Source organism: Aotus nancymaae, unplaced genomic scaffold (genome assembly GCF_030222135.1).
Source record: "Aotus nancymaae isolate 86718 unplaced genomic scaffold, 86718_ANA_hifiasm-v0.15.2.pri h1tg000003l, whole genome shotgun sequence".
In the NCBI taxonomy this organism is placed as follows: domain Eukaryota; kingdom Metazoa; phylum Chordata; class Mammalia; order Primates; family Aotidae; genus Aotus; species Aotus nancymaae.
The window spans coordinates 13,841,724-13,854,488 of NW_026988414.1; the positions used below are offsets into that span (position 1 = coordinate 13,841,724).

The following is a 12,765-nucleotide window of genomic DNA, read 5'->3' on the forward strand; positions in this document are numbered from 1 at the left end:
AAGGAAGGAAGAAAGAAAGAAAGGAAAAAGAGAGGAAAGGCAAGAAGAGGGAGGAAGGGAACCATATTCTCATCCTCAAAGGTGCATTAGCAACATCTCTGACCCACTTTAAGACAGAGCATGAGCAGCATGTACTGAGTTGCACATTGTCTTTGAATATATAATGCACACATTTCCAAGTAAACCGTGATGAGATGAAAAGAATTGTCACCACCGCACAAAGCTCAGCTATGCATTATGTGATTAATCAATAAATATTTGTTCACTTTCTTTTATGTGTAAATGTGATGCTGGGCAGTGAAAGGTAAGGAAGATGTAGGTGTATACGATACAGATGATTTCCTCAAAGTTTGCACAGTCTACCGAGGAACAAAATAGCTGGACACAAATAACCAAAATAACTACTGTTGTGCATCTCTGTACAGGAAATCAATTAGCAAATATTTCTCGAATCTTGACTATGTGCCAGGAACCGTCCTAACTGTCCTAAGAGTATGCCAGTGAACAAAAAAGGCAATATATGTATGTATGTGTGTGTATATATATATATATATATATATATATATAGTCCATGTGATGCTTGTATTTTAGAAAATGACACTGGACTATGAGTTTCTAAAGGGCAAGCATGTAGCGGAGTCATTCCATTTGCTCCTCAAAATGTCCTCTCTCTTGCAATCAGTCACCAGCATGTGACTAGTCCAGGCCAAAGCAATGTCAGCAGAAATGATATGTGTGACTTCTTAGTTGAAGCAGTAAAGAATTAAGAAATGAAGGTACAATTTTTCATTCTCCTTCTATCTCAACAAAGCTAGAAAAGCACAGTTTAGGTACAAAGACAGACAAACCAAACACAGCATGTTCTCACTTATAAGTGGGAGCTAAATGATGAGAACACAGGGACACAGAGGGGAAAAGCACACACTGCGGCCTGTGGAAGAAAGAAGAGTTGCGAGGACGGAGAGGGTCAGGAAAAAATAACTAATGGGTACTAGGCTTAATACCTGGGTGATGAAATCATCTGTACAACAAACTCCCATGACACGAGTTTACCTATGTAACAAACCTATATGTGTACCCTCGAACTTAAAAGTTTAAAGAAAAGGAAAGCACAGTGTAAGACTTAATCTGAGTCTTTTCGGGACTACGTGGAGCAGAGCCTGACATCATTCCGCATGGAGTCGAATATGTAGCATAAGAAAGAAAACTTCTTCGTTATGATAAACCACTGAGAATTTTTGGCCTCTTTGCTACCACAGTATAATACAGCCTATGCTGATTAACAAAGAAATACATTTGCTATCAGTTTTTAGCTACCACTCTTAGAAGGTAGCTTGTCTACAGAAGGCATTCAAAAATAACTGAGATAAGTATAATTGCCCAGTGCAAGCTTTTATGAAGTTCCAAAGGAAGGAAAAAGCACTTTTGATTTGCAATATCAGTAAGGACTTCATGAGAATAATGGCATTTAAGCAGGGGGCAAGTGTGACATTATGATGAGTCCTATAGTCTTCAGCCTTAAACAAACCTGGGTTTGATTTCCAGATCTACTGCTCACCTTGGAAAAGTACTTAGTTTCTCTGAGCCTCAGTTTCTTCCTCTTTATATTAGGAATAATGCCTACATCTTCAAAGTACGTAGTCGAGAATTAAATGAGAAAACACCAGCAAAGTGTTTATCCAATGCTTATCCTACTAAAAAATACATATTCATTTGAAGGCTCTGGATATGTAGACAGTGATGATGGTAGATGTTTTCAGATAACAGTAGGAAAGTGCCAGCCTTGGTAGCATATACCTATAGACACAGCCACTTGGGAGGCTAAAGTGGGAAGATCTCCTGAGACTGAGAGGTCAAAGGTTGACCCAGCAAGCCATAATCATCCACTGCTCTCCAGCCTGGGTGACAGAGTGAAACTCTATCTCAAAAAAAAAAAAAAAAAAAAAAGGAAAAAAGAGTAGGAAAGCTTAGTGCTCACCTGGGAAACAGGTATATGCATTTTAGCTATGTCATGTAGCCTAAAACTCAATAACTACACTTAGCATTTATACAGCTTTATATAGTTCCAAAGCACCTCAGCATGAATTCATCTCCTCTTCAGAAGAAGTCTCTAGACAATTCTTTAGGACTGCTAGCATTTAACAGATGTACATACTGAGTTTGAGAAACATGCAAATGATCACCCAGGGAAATTAATGGCAGTGCTGAGACTCAACCCTCTATCTGCTGATGAAACATTTTGTGCTATTATTATTATTATTATTATTTGGATTCTAAGTGCTTTTCATGAGAAGCTCAGTACAAATCATAGAAACATTTTGCCAGGCATTCCTACTGTTTCATTGGTCAAGGTTCACTTATGCAATATTGCCCATCTCTGCTGTGCCCCTGAGAGGTTCCATCTCAGCCAATATGACCCTCAAATTTCAGAAAGCCTATTAAGTGAACCTGGAAGAAGAAACAAATGTCTGTGACCTTGTCTTTCTTGCAACTCCTTTTCTTTGTAATTCTTATAAACATTTTTCCAAATCAATCTGTGGCCTGGAAGTAAGGGCAGCTGTTTAAACAGGTTGCTTAGAAACCAGCCATGGAGATGTGGACAACTTATTGCCACGACAAGGTGGAATCCTAACCATGGCACTTCTTTCCAGATCCCAGTTACTCGAAACTCTGAAATGCCAATAACCACATAATTACAGTGGCTCTTTCATAAGTCTGGGTTATGCTAACAGGTCACACATCAGTTCGTAAGCAACTGCACGTGTTGACTCTTCTTATACAAAAGAAACAACTTGTACTGATGTGAGCTGGAGGTTCGGAAGATTTCTTTGATTCTCTCAATGAGAGCAATTTAAGATTCACCTGCCAGGTTATTGCAGTTTCACATCTGTGAGTGCTGGGAAGTCTTCCTGAGGTGGATGTTGTGGACAAACCAGGACAGAATAAATATGATTTTTGTAAATAAGAAAAGTGTCACAGGTGACATCCAAAGCAGGCATCAAATACTGAGTCTGAACTTGCATTGTTTTGTCTGACTGGAATTGGAAGACACTTCATTTCCATTTCTCTCTTCCTGCTCCTATTACACAATTTGTTTATTTAAAATTAATAACATTGCCACTATTAGTAGATCCTTTCTCTTTTCTGAGAATTCCTTCCACTTCTCATATGGATGAATATCTGGCTCAGACATAATAGCCTGGGCAATGGCCGATCAGTCTATATCTTCTAATAATTTCAAATAAGACACAAGAGACCTGGACACTGGGGAACTGAGTCATATTTGTAGTAAAGCACCTATTTAAGGGATAGCGAATAATTATTTTTACACTGGAACTGCCTTATTCCTCAGATGCGGCTGTTGACCTTTTCTTTGGACTGTGAAGTGCTATTATCTTTCCAAATGTTTTCTTTCATTTGGATAAAAATGTTTAATAAAGCTCTTCCTCTTTTCAACCACCTCATTTTTAAGCCACCACCAACTCCAGCAACACAGGATAAAAGCCTCTGTCCCTTCTCAGTGATCTTCCCTCCCCCTCTCAAATTGCCTATGCAACCAAGTATACAGCCTAATGATTTCACCTCTAAAATCCATTCTCCATTACACACATTCTTATAGCTCCAATCTTTGTCTAAACTTTTGTTCCTCTTAACAAGTATTCTCATCTTGCCTCCTTTTTTTTAATTTATTATACTTTAAGTTCCGGAGTACATGTGAAGATCGTGCAGATTTGTTACATAGGAATATACGTGGCATGGTAGTGGTTTGCTGCATCCATCGCCCCATCATCTACATTAGGTATTTCTCCTAATGCTATCCCTCCCCAATCCCCCCACCCCCTGCTATTCCTCCCTTAGGCCCCCACCCCCAGACCCTAGTGTGTGATGTTCCCCTCCCTGTGTCCATGTGTTCTCATAGTTCAACACCCACTTATGAGTGAGAACATGCGGTATTTGGTTTTCTACTCGTGTCAGTTTGCTGAGAATTATGGTTTCCAGTTTCATCTATGTCCCTGCAAAGGGCATGAACTCAACTTTTTTTATGGCTGCATAGTGTTCCATGGTGTATATGTGACACATTTTCTTTATCCAGTTTATCATTGATGGGCATTTGGATTGGTTCCAAGTCTGCTATTGTGAACAGTGCCACAATAAACATAAGTGTGCAAGTGTCTTTATAATAGAATGATTTATAATCCTTTGGGTATATGCCCAGTAATGGGATTGCTGGGTCAAAGAGTATTTCTATTTCTAAATCCTTGAGGAATTGCCACACTGTCTTCCACAGTGGTTGAATTAATTTACACTCCCACCAACAGTGTAAAAGCATTCCTATATCTCCACATCCTCTCCAGCATCTGTTGTCTCCAGATTTTTTAAGGATCGCCATTCTAATTGGCGTGAAGTGGTATCTCAATGTGGTTTTGATTTGCATTTCTCTGATGACCAGTGATGATGAGCTTTTTATATGTTTGTTGGCTGCATAAATGTCTTGTTTTGAAAAGTGCCTGTTCATATCCTTTGCCCGCTCTTTGATGGGTTGTTTGTTTTTTTCCTGTAAATTTGTTTAAGTTCGTTGTAGAGTCTGGATATTAGCCCTTAGTCAGATGGGTAGATTGCAAAAATTTTTTCCCATTCTCTTGGTTGCTGGTTCACTCTATTAATAGTTTCTTTGACTGTGCAGAAACTCTTAAGTTTAACTAGATCCCACTTGTATGTTTTGGCTTTGTTGCCATTGCATTTGATGTTTTAGTCATGACGTCCTTCTCTGCCATGAAAGAGGAGTCATTTTTTATAGAGAGAAAACCTAAGCTAGCATAATCAAGCCTCCCATTTGGCCAGCACCTTTACATTCCCTACCTATTTAATCCATACTAAGAATTACAGGTTGTTTTGTGTTTTTCTATATGCCCATTTTGCAGGTGAAGAGAACTAAGATTCAGAGATATTAGGAAACATTTTCACGATCACAAAGTTAGCAAATGGTGAAGCCAAATATCAGAACCAAGCACACAGACTCAAGGGCACATTCTCTCAATCACTATGCTAATTTATCCCCCAATTAGGTGTAAGGGTAATTACATTTCACAAGCCTACACATCTAGTTAGGACAGATATAGGATATGAATCCAGGATATGGCCCATACCCATTATATGACATTCTGTTCTGCTCTTACAATTCCCCTGCTTAAAAATTCCTTTGACAACATGTATCCTTTTACTGACCAAGACCTTTTATGTACAATTTAGCTCTAACTAAACTTCTCACTTCATGTCCCATCATCTTCATCTTTCTGCTCTATTATATACATTCATCCCATCTAAACATTTTCATTTGTGATTTCTCTCTTTCACATTTCAAGCCAGTAAACTCCTATTCATCACAGACCAGCTTGAATATTTGCAAATAGCATACAAGTGATCCATTAAACTCAAATTATTTGGCCATTGTTAAGCAAAATTTTCATGGCTACTCCAAAAACACCTAGTACAAGTAGCTATGTGATGGTGCAGGAGACATAAGGGAAGGATATGAACAATGTAAACTAATTATTATTAACTCGCGGAGATTGGGAAGGAACTCACATAAATAAAGACTCTGAGGCTGTAGATTTTTTTCTCTGACACTCATTCTTAAGCCTCTCTAAGTTTGGAAATGATTTATGTTCTGCTTAACTATATCTGAGTAACTGAAATTCCACTGATAATATAGTAAAACCTCATTAAATATTTTACTCCATAAACTATATTGGTTGGTTTTTATTTTTGTGTATTTGTTTGCTTTCATCAGTACCCTACTCTAAGAATATTGATCTACCTCATTCTTCATCTGGGCTTAATCTGCCTGAGTTTGGATAATTTTAATGAGAATGATGGAGTACTCTAACACTTGAGACAACTTGTTCCAAAATTAAGCCCTGCCACCTATTAGAACTTCTCAGAAAAATCGTGCTTTGGGGTCAATAGTTGTGTCACATTGGTGGTTTTATGTGATTTCCTAAGGAAGAAAAGGAAAAGAATGAACAGGGGAGAATAGAGAATAGGGAAAATAATGAGAAGTGGGAAGAACAAAAAAAAGAGACAGGGAACAAAGGAGTGGGAAAAGAAAGGGAAAGATTTGGGAGTATGGAGCAAATACATTGAAGGAAGGAAAATTATATTTAATCTGTACTATATGCCAGACACTGTACATGTTTCACATGTATAGGTGCCATAGCTGAGGTTAACTCAAGTCTGTATTATTCTGTGTTCTTAATCATTCTGATACATCAATCAGCTCTTTTTGGTGTTAGCCCTGCTTTTGGGTCACATTGGATATAATAGAATTCATCTTCTCCATGACCAACCTACAGATATTGCAGGAATTGGTCATATTTCTCTTGAGTTCTTTCTTCTCCAGTTTAATATCCTCTTTTTTCCAATAAATTCTCGGTTTTTATATCTACTGAACTTTTACGTCAATCTCTTTCATCAACATTTTCTCTCCCCACAGTTTTTATTATAACTACTGAGACCCTCAATGTGTTACTCACGGTGTCTGCTATAAACACTGACAAAGTTTAAAAAAAAAATCTCAGAAAAGGTAGAGTATAATGAACTATTTGTTTCTCACTTTTCATTTATCTGAAAACAAGATGTAGCAAAAGACCGCGGCTGCAGGAATTCTATTTAGAGGGACAATACAGTTTTAATGACAGTGATATGAGTTCTCACCCTGTCTATCACTCCATTTACTACTTGTGCAATCTTGGTTAGGTTATTTAGCATTCATATTTAGTTTGCCTTTCTATAAAGTCAGATATCTATCTAATACCTATAAATGAGGTGTTGAGATAGCATTTGTCAAGCATATGGCTCATTATAAGGTCTAAGTCAAGTGATCTTCATTATTTTTACCAGTCCAGTGCTCCCACATTCTCATTCAGACAACATCAAACTATGCTCAGCAGCAAAGCACAACCTTCCATCTTCATTCCATGTCATGAGATGACTTGTGATATCCCTGGTTTATAGATCATGTAATGTATTAGCTAGATAGACTTGAGGAATTTTTCCTGTGACTTAACTTTACATGTGAATAAACAGCATCCAAGGACAAAAAAAGACTTTCCCCCAGGACAATGTAGGTTGCTAAAGGCAGAACTATAAGCAGAACCTGTGATTTCTGAGACCCAATCTAATATTGTTACATATAAATCTTACTGATTCCCAGGATTCAAATTTAGATGATAGGATTATGATGACTAACAGGTTGCCAATCCAGGCACTTTATCTAGTACAGTTATTTTTAAGTCAAAGTGCCATGCATAAGAGAGGACAATGAGAAAATACATTTGGTTATAGGAGAATTTGAAGCATTCCTCACGAAATCCACCAGGATGACCTTCTTACCAGGGTTAGCTATGCTCATGACAGGCTCAGCCCCTGGTGGCAGAATCAGATGACTTGGATCCCAGGCTTGGTTCTGCTATTTGTAAAGTGACCTTAAAAAAGTCATTTAACAACTTCTAGATTTTTTTTAAATCTGTGACTCAGTGAGTAAATCAAAGTACTGTTCATGTAATTAACTGATATATATAGTCAATTTTTTAGTTTAATTTTTCTAGTTATAGTTTTACTTTCTTTCACATGCCTATTGAAATAAGTATCTATGCAATTAAGTGCCTAAATCTAATGTATAAAGGTAAAGGAACCCATATCAAGATACAGAATAGTTACATAATCCCAAAAGGTTCTCCCAATAATGTTACAGATTTAGCAAATAAAGATATGAGACACCCAGTTACAATTGAATATCATGTAAACAGCCATGTGTTAATATATGTTCCATGAAATATTTGTGACTCCATGCCATGTCTTTTCTTAGCAAATATCATGCCTGCTTTCTTTTAGTAACCACTATTCTTATTTCTACAAACCAGATTGCCTTTGCATAGTCTTGAACTTCTTGTAAAAGGAATTATACAGTATATACTTTTTTCATCCAGTTTCTTTTGCTCAACATAATATCTTTGAAATTCATCCATTTGCTATGTCATAGTTTGCTCTGAAATATACTATAATTGTTTATTTATTCTCCTATTGATGGCTTAATTTTATCACCAGGTTAAGGATATTACAAATACAGCTACTATAGCTATGCTTGTACATGAGGCATGTGTGTTTGTATGTCTGTTTATGATATTTGTGTTGGTTTGAGGGGGTATACACCTAGGAGTGAAATTGTTAGATCACCAATTAAATCTAGATTCAGAATTTACTGGCAAAGTAGATAAAACTATTTACACTTCCACTGGCAATGCATGAGAGTTCCAAAGGTTCTACATTCTCACTAACAAATGATACTGTCGGTCTTTTCAATTGTCATTCTAGTGATTGTGCAGTGGCGTCACGTTTAGGTTTAAATTTTCAGTTCCCTGATGTATAACAAGCATGAGAGATGAATATATATCAACCATTAAGATATCCTATTTTGTGAAGTGCCTATTCAAATACTTTGCCCATTTTTTTTTTTAGACCAGGTGTCGCTATCACCAGGCTGGAGTGCAGTACCACGATCTTGGTTCACTGCAACTTCCGCCTCCTGGATTCAAGTGATTCTCTTGCCTCAGCCTCCTGAGAAGCTGGGAATATGGGCCCGTGCCACCACACCCAGCTAATTTTTGTATTTTTAGTAGAGATGGGGTTTCACCATCTTGGCCAGGATGGTCTCTATCTCTTGACATCGTGATCCACCTGCCTTGGCCTCTCAAAGTGCTGGGATTACAGGTGTGAGCCACCTTGCTCACCTCTTTGCTCATTTTTATTTGGGTTGTTTTCATATTTTTTCAGGTTTTGTTGGTGTTTATAATGTAAAGTAAATCCAGTACCAGCTACTCCATCATGGCCAATATAATTGTTTTTAAACAGATTTATAAATTCCAAAGTATTGTAAAATGTCATCCTTTATATCATTATTAATAATATTATCTTTAAATTTTTATTACAATATTACAGTCAGGAAGAGACTTTCCTCATTTTTGCTATCCTGCCCCAAAATATCACTTTGGTATGTGAAATTTATACCAATGAGAACATTAATTTGTATATACTGGCAGCCTTTGAAAAAAGAGATTCCCATTCTACATACATTTTATTTCTGTCATAACCGTGTGTACTTCCTTTCTAATCAAACAATATGTGAAGAGAATTTAAGTCATTCATGATATATTTATTCAACGAACTTTATAGCATAAAAGGCCAGCAGAGGTGCAAGTCCTAGGAGAGACTGTAAAACTGTAGCAATGGCATGAATATAGGAGTAAAAAGATCTGGTTTGAAGAATCAGCTCTGTCATTTTCTAATTATATAACCTTGGATCACTTATTCAGCACTGGTACTCCTTAATATTTTTTTTCAAATGGTATGGATAATATTCCATGCCCTCCCTACTTCAGAGAACAATGATCAGGTTCAATATAATTTATTTGCAATATTAAGTTCTAAAGGAAAAAACTCAACCATTTATTGCATGCTTACTAAATATTAGGTTTTGCTAAGGCATCTATTATTTCATAAGGCAACCTGCTTAATCTTTACAATAATCTTGTGATATAGGTATTATTATTCCTATTTTACATATCAGGACACAGTGCTAGGAGGGGCCCGGTAGCCTTCCTAAAATCATAGACCTGGGTTGCAAACACTGGCCTATTTAAGTCTGAAGGCAACCCGTGCAGACATTATTACTACATTTGCAGCACAATTGCTAAGTCACTGTGTGAGTGTAGCCAAGTCTCCTAACTGAATAGGGCAGGCACAATAATTCAGTACTTCGTAACATCCTAAAACGTGTGTGTGTGTATGTGTGTGTGTGTGTGTTTATGTGTGTGAAAGAGAACAAAAGTAGGTGTTACAGCACTTGAAATTTAATTTTCAAACTCTATTCCCATTTCAGACATTTGTTATTAAGGATTCATTATGCTTTTGGAGGAACAAAAGGAAAGAAGTGTAGAGGTGGAAGAACTCTTGTTCTACTCTGGGGGTAGCCAAAAGAAATTAAACATAAGCGATAGTCTTTTTCTCTGGGATCACCAATCATGTCCACGGAATAGGTCTGTCCAAGAACCACTTGCATCCTTCATTTCAATAAAGCAGCCATTGGGATCAGCAGAGTATAGATTACAGAGTTATCCAGCAAGGCTCTCAATGATGCCTTCCTTGTCTTTATACAGTGTATCTGCTGTATTCCTAATTGATACATTCGGGATCCATACAACTGTGCAGTGTGGTCATGCTGGGATTTATCCAGAAAGAGAAAAACTCTGGCTGAATCTAAAATGAGCTGTTTATAGATCTTGTCTTCCTGGTGCTGGCATATAACTGAAAGAGGTAGAAATAGTAGAAATGAATAGTATGCTAGAACCCAAGAAATTATACCTTCTGGTTTGGCAGGAACTGTTGCTTATCCATAAAAACATAAGAAGCTTTGGGAATGGTGATGATGTTAATTAATTAAAATTCCCAACTTTAAGTAACTCTAAAGTTTACAAATGCATTCATACATACCATCTTAATTTTCTAAAGAACCCAGTGAGGTAGTTTTCTTTTTTTTTTCTTTATGTGAGGATACTGTCGATCAAAGAGGTTACATGTGTCACATAGCTAGCTAATGAGAGGCTGAACTCAGGTTCCTTGGTTCCTGGGTCAGTTTATTTCCCATTGTGTTGAATCGTTTTCAGGGAACCAAGCGCTAACGTGTCCTGAATCAAAAGCAGCAGTCTGGAAGAAGCAAAAAAAAAAAAAAAAAAAAAAAAACAAAACAAAAAATGATGGGATGAGGGGCAGGCTACTGTAACCCACTGGAGAATCAGAAAAATGTCTTAATTAAAGTTTGAAGCAGAGGGTAAGACAAGAGCATTGTATTCCAGAACAACACAAATTGGAGTGAGAAATTAAATAGCATCTTGCAGGATGAAGCAACAGACTGGATCCAGGATATCCCTGCTCTGCTACAGACTCCACCACTTAATTAATAGCTACATGATTATGAGTAAGTCACTCAATGCCACTGAACATCTCTTTCTTCATGTGTAAACTGGGGGTTATATTATTTGCCTTGATTTTCTTACAATCCTGCTGAGAATTAAATTAAGACAAGAAGCAAAATTTTGTACAAAGTGTAATGATCTGTATAAACGAAAGATGTTTCTACAAGTGCTATTTCTGCTATGATAGCCACTACTACTCTATTTTTGAAATTATCAAAGAAGGCACTAGCAAAATTGCAGGATGTCATAGCAAAATTTTGTTGTCAGTAAATTTAGCAGAGGGTCTTTTCCAAAGTAAGTACTCAATAAGTGGTTGTTTAAATTTCTATAATTAGTTCTGGGTTTGTTTGTTTTTTTCACATTCTCTATTTCTAGACTTTTCCTGACTTACAGGTATCTCTTCTTTTCAGAATGTAGAATTATTAGTTTTTTGTTTGTTTGTTTAATGTTTTTAAACTCCTCTTTAGTGGACTGGCCTTGTTGATTATTTTTGTTGTTTCATCTAACATCTTCATTGCCAACTTTCCAACTAGCAGCTATCATTTTAGGATTGTGCCTTGTACACTGGCTAAGATCCCCCAAAGTTCAGCAGGACCTGTTTCCCTTTGCACCTGCATCAGACGTTGCAATATGACAGCCTGAGGACATTTGGCTCAGAGATAATGATATAGGGGTCACATTTTTCTTTGGTCCTTGGCAACTGGAGCTAAGTTATAAGTCATGTCCTTTTAGGTGAACTGTGTACTGTTCATTCACCTAAGTACCCACTGGTCTAATTCTCTCACTTACATGGCCCTCTAGATGTTTAAGTTTCAGGCTTTTTTTTCCTAGAATGTGATCAGACACTATGTTGCCCAACAAACAAAATAACATATGTGGGTCTGCTTCTCCATCTCCAGACCTGCCGTAGACAACAGATCAAATGCAAAGTTCTAGCTGTTCCTACCTCACCTTTCAGCCCACCACTTAAGGTGCTAATGTTAGTTATCTGCACACTTTAAACTTAGGAACGGTATCATAAATTGCCAACCCTTGATATGAAAACCAAGAGACTATATTTGACACAAGTAGATTTTAATTCAATTCAATAGATACATTGAAGCCAATTGACTGTTAAAAAGAAATTTCCTTAAAATGCATTTGATAATTGTGTTAGGGACTTTGCCCATGGGTCTAGCCAAAACAGCAGGTTTTCCAGGATTCAATATGAAAAACACAATATATCTGAATATGTCTATGAATCTAAGCAAAGGAGTAAAATTAGTATAACTTTAAGACCTATTTATGAGTACCAATAATACTAGAGTAACCAAAATATAAAAGCCAGTCAATTCCACTATAACTTACAGATCTAAAATAACAAAATTGGCAATGTATAATACAAGTGTTCTGCATAAAGGGCAAAAAAGAAACTTACAAGAAAAATATGAGTGTTTTTAGCATTGCCCAGGTGCATTTAGTCAGTTGGAAATGGTTGGTCCCTCAAACATGTTTTAAAATCTACCATGTCCCAGGCTCTGGGTCAGATAATGAAATAGCAAGAAATAAAGACATATCTTTTTGTTCCAGAAACTCAAATTTCAGGAGTGAACCCAAATTTGGATATACACATGCATTAAAAAAAAAGTTTAATTAATTTATTTATTTATGCAGGTGATATTTGCTGGACCTCTAGGATACAAGTACCAGCCAGAGGATGATGCACCTCAGAGATCAACCATATCCTGTCATGTTG

The 12,765-nt window shown here is 36.8% G+C and overlaps 1 long non-coding RNA gene across 1 annotated transcript in view; it reads right to left on the reverse strand.

Moving 5' to 3' along the window:
• LOC135274824 (uncharacterized) overlaps positions 1 to 12,765 on the reverse strand; it is a 238,276-nt gene that overhangs the window by 60,888 nt on the left and 164,623 nt on the right. The gene's annotated exons all lie outside the window — the stretch shown is intronic.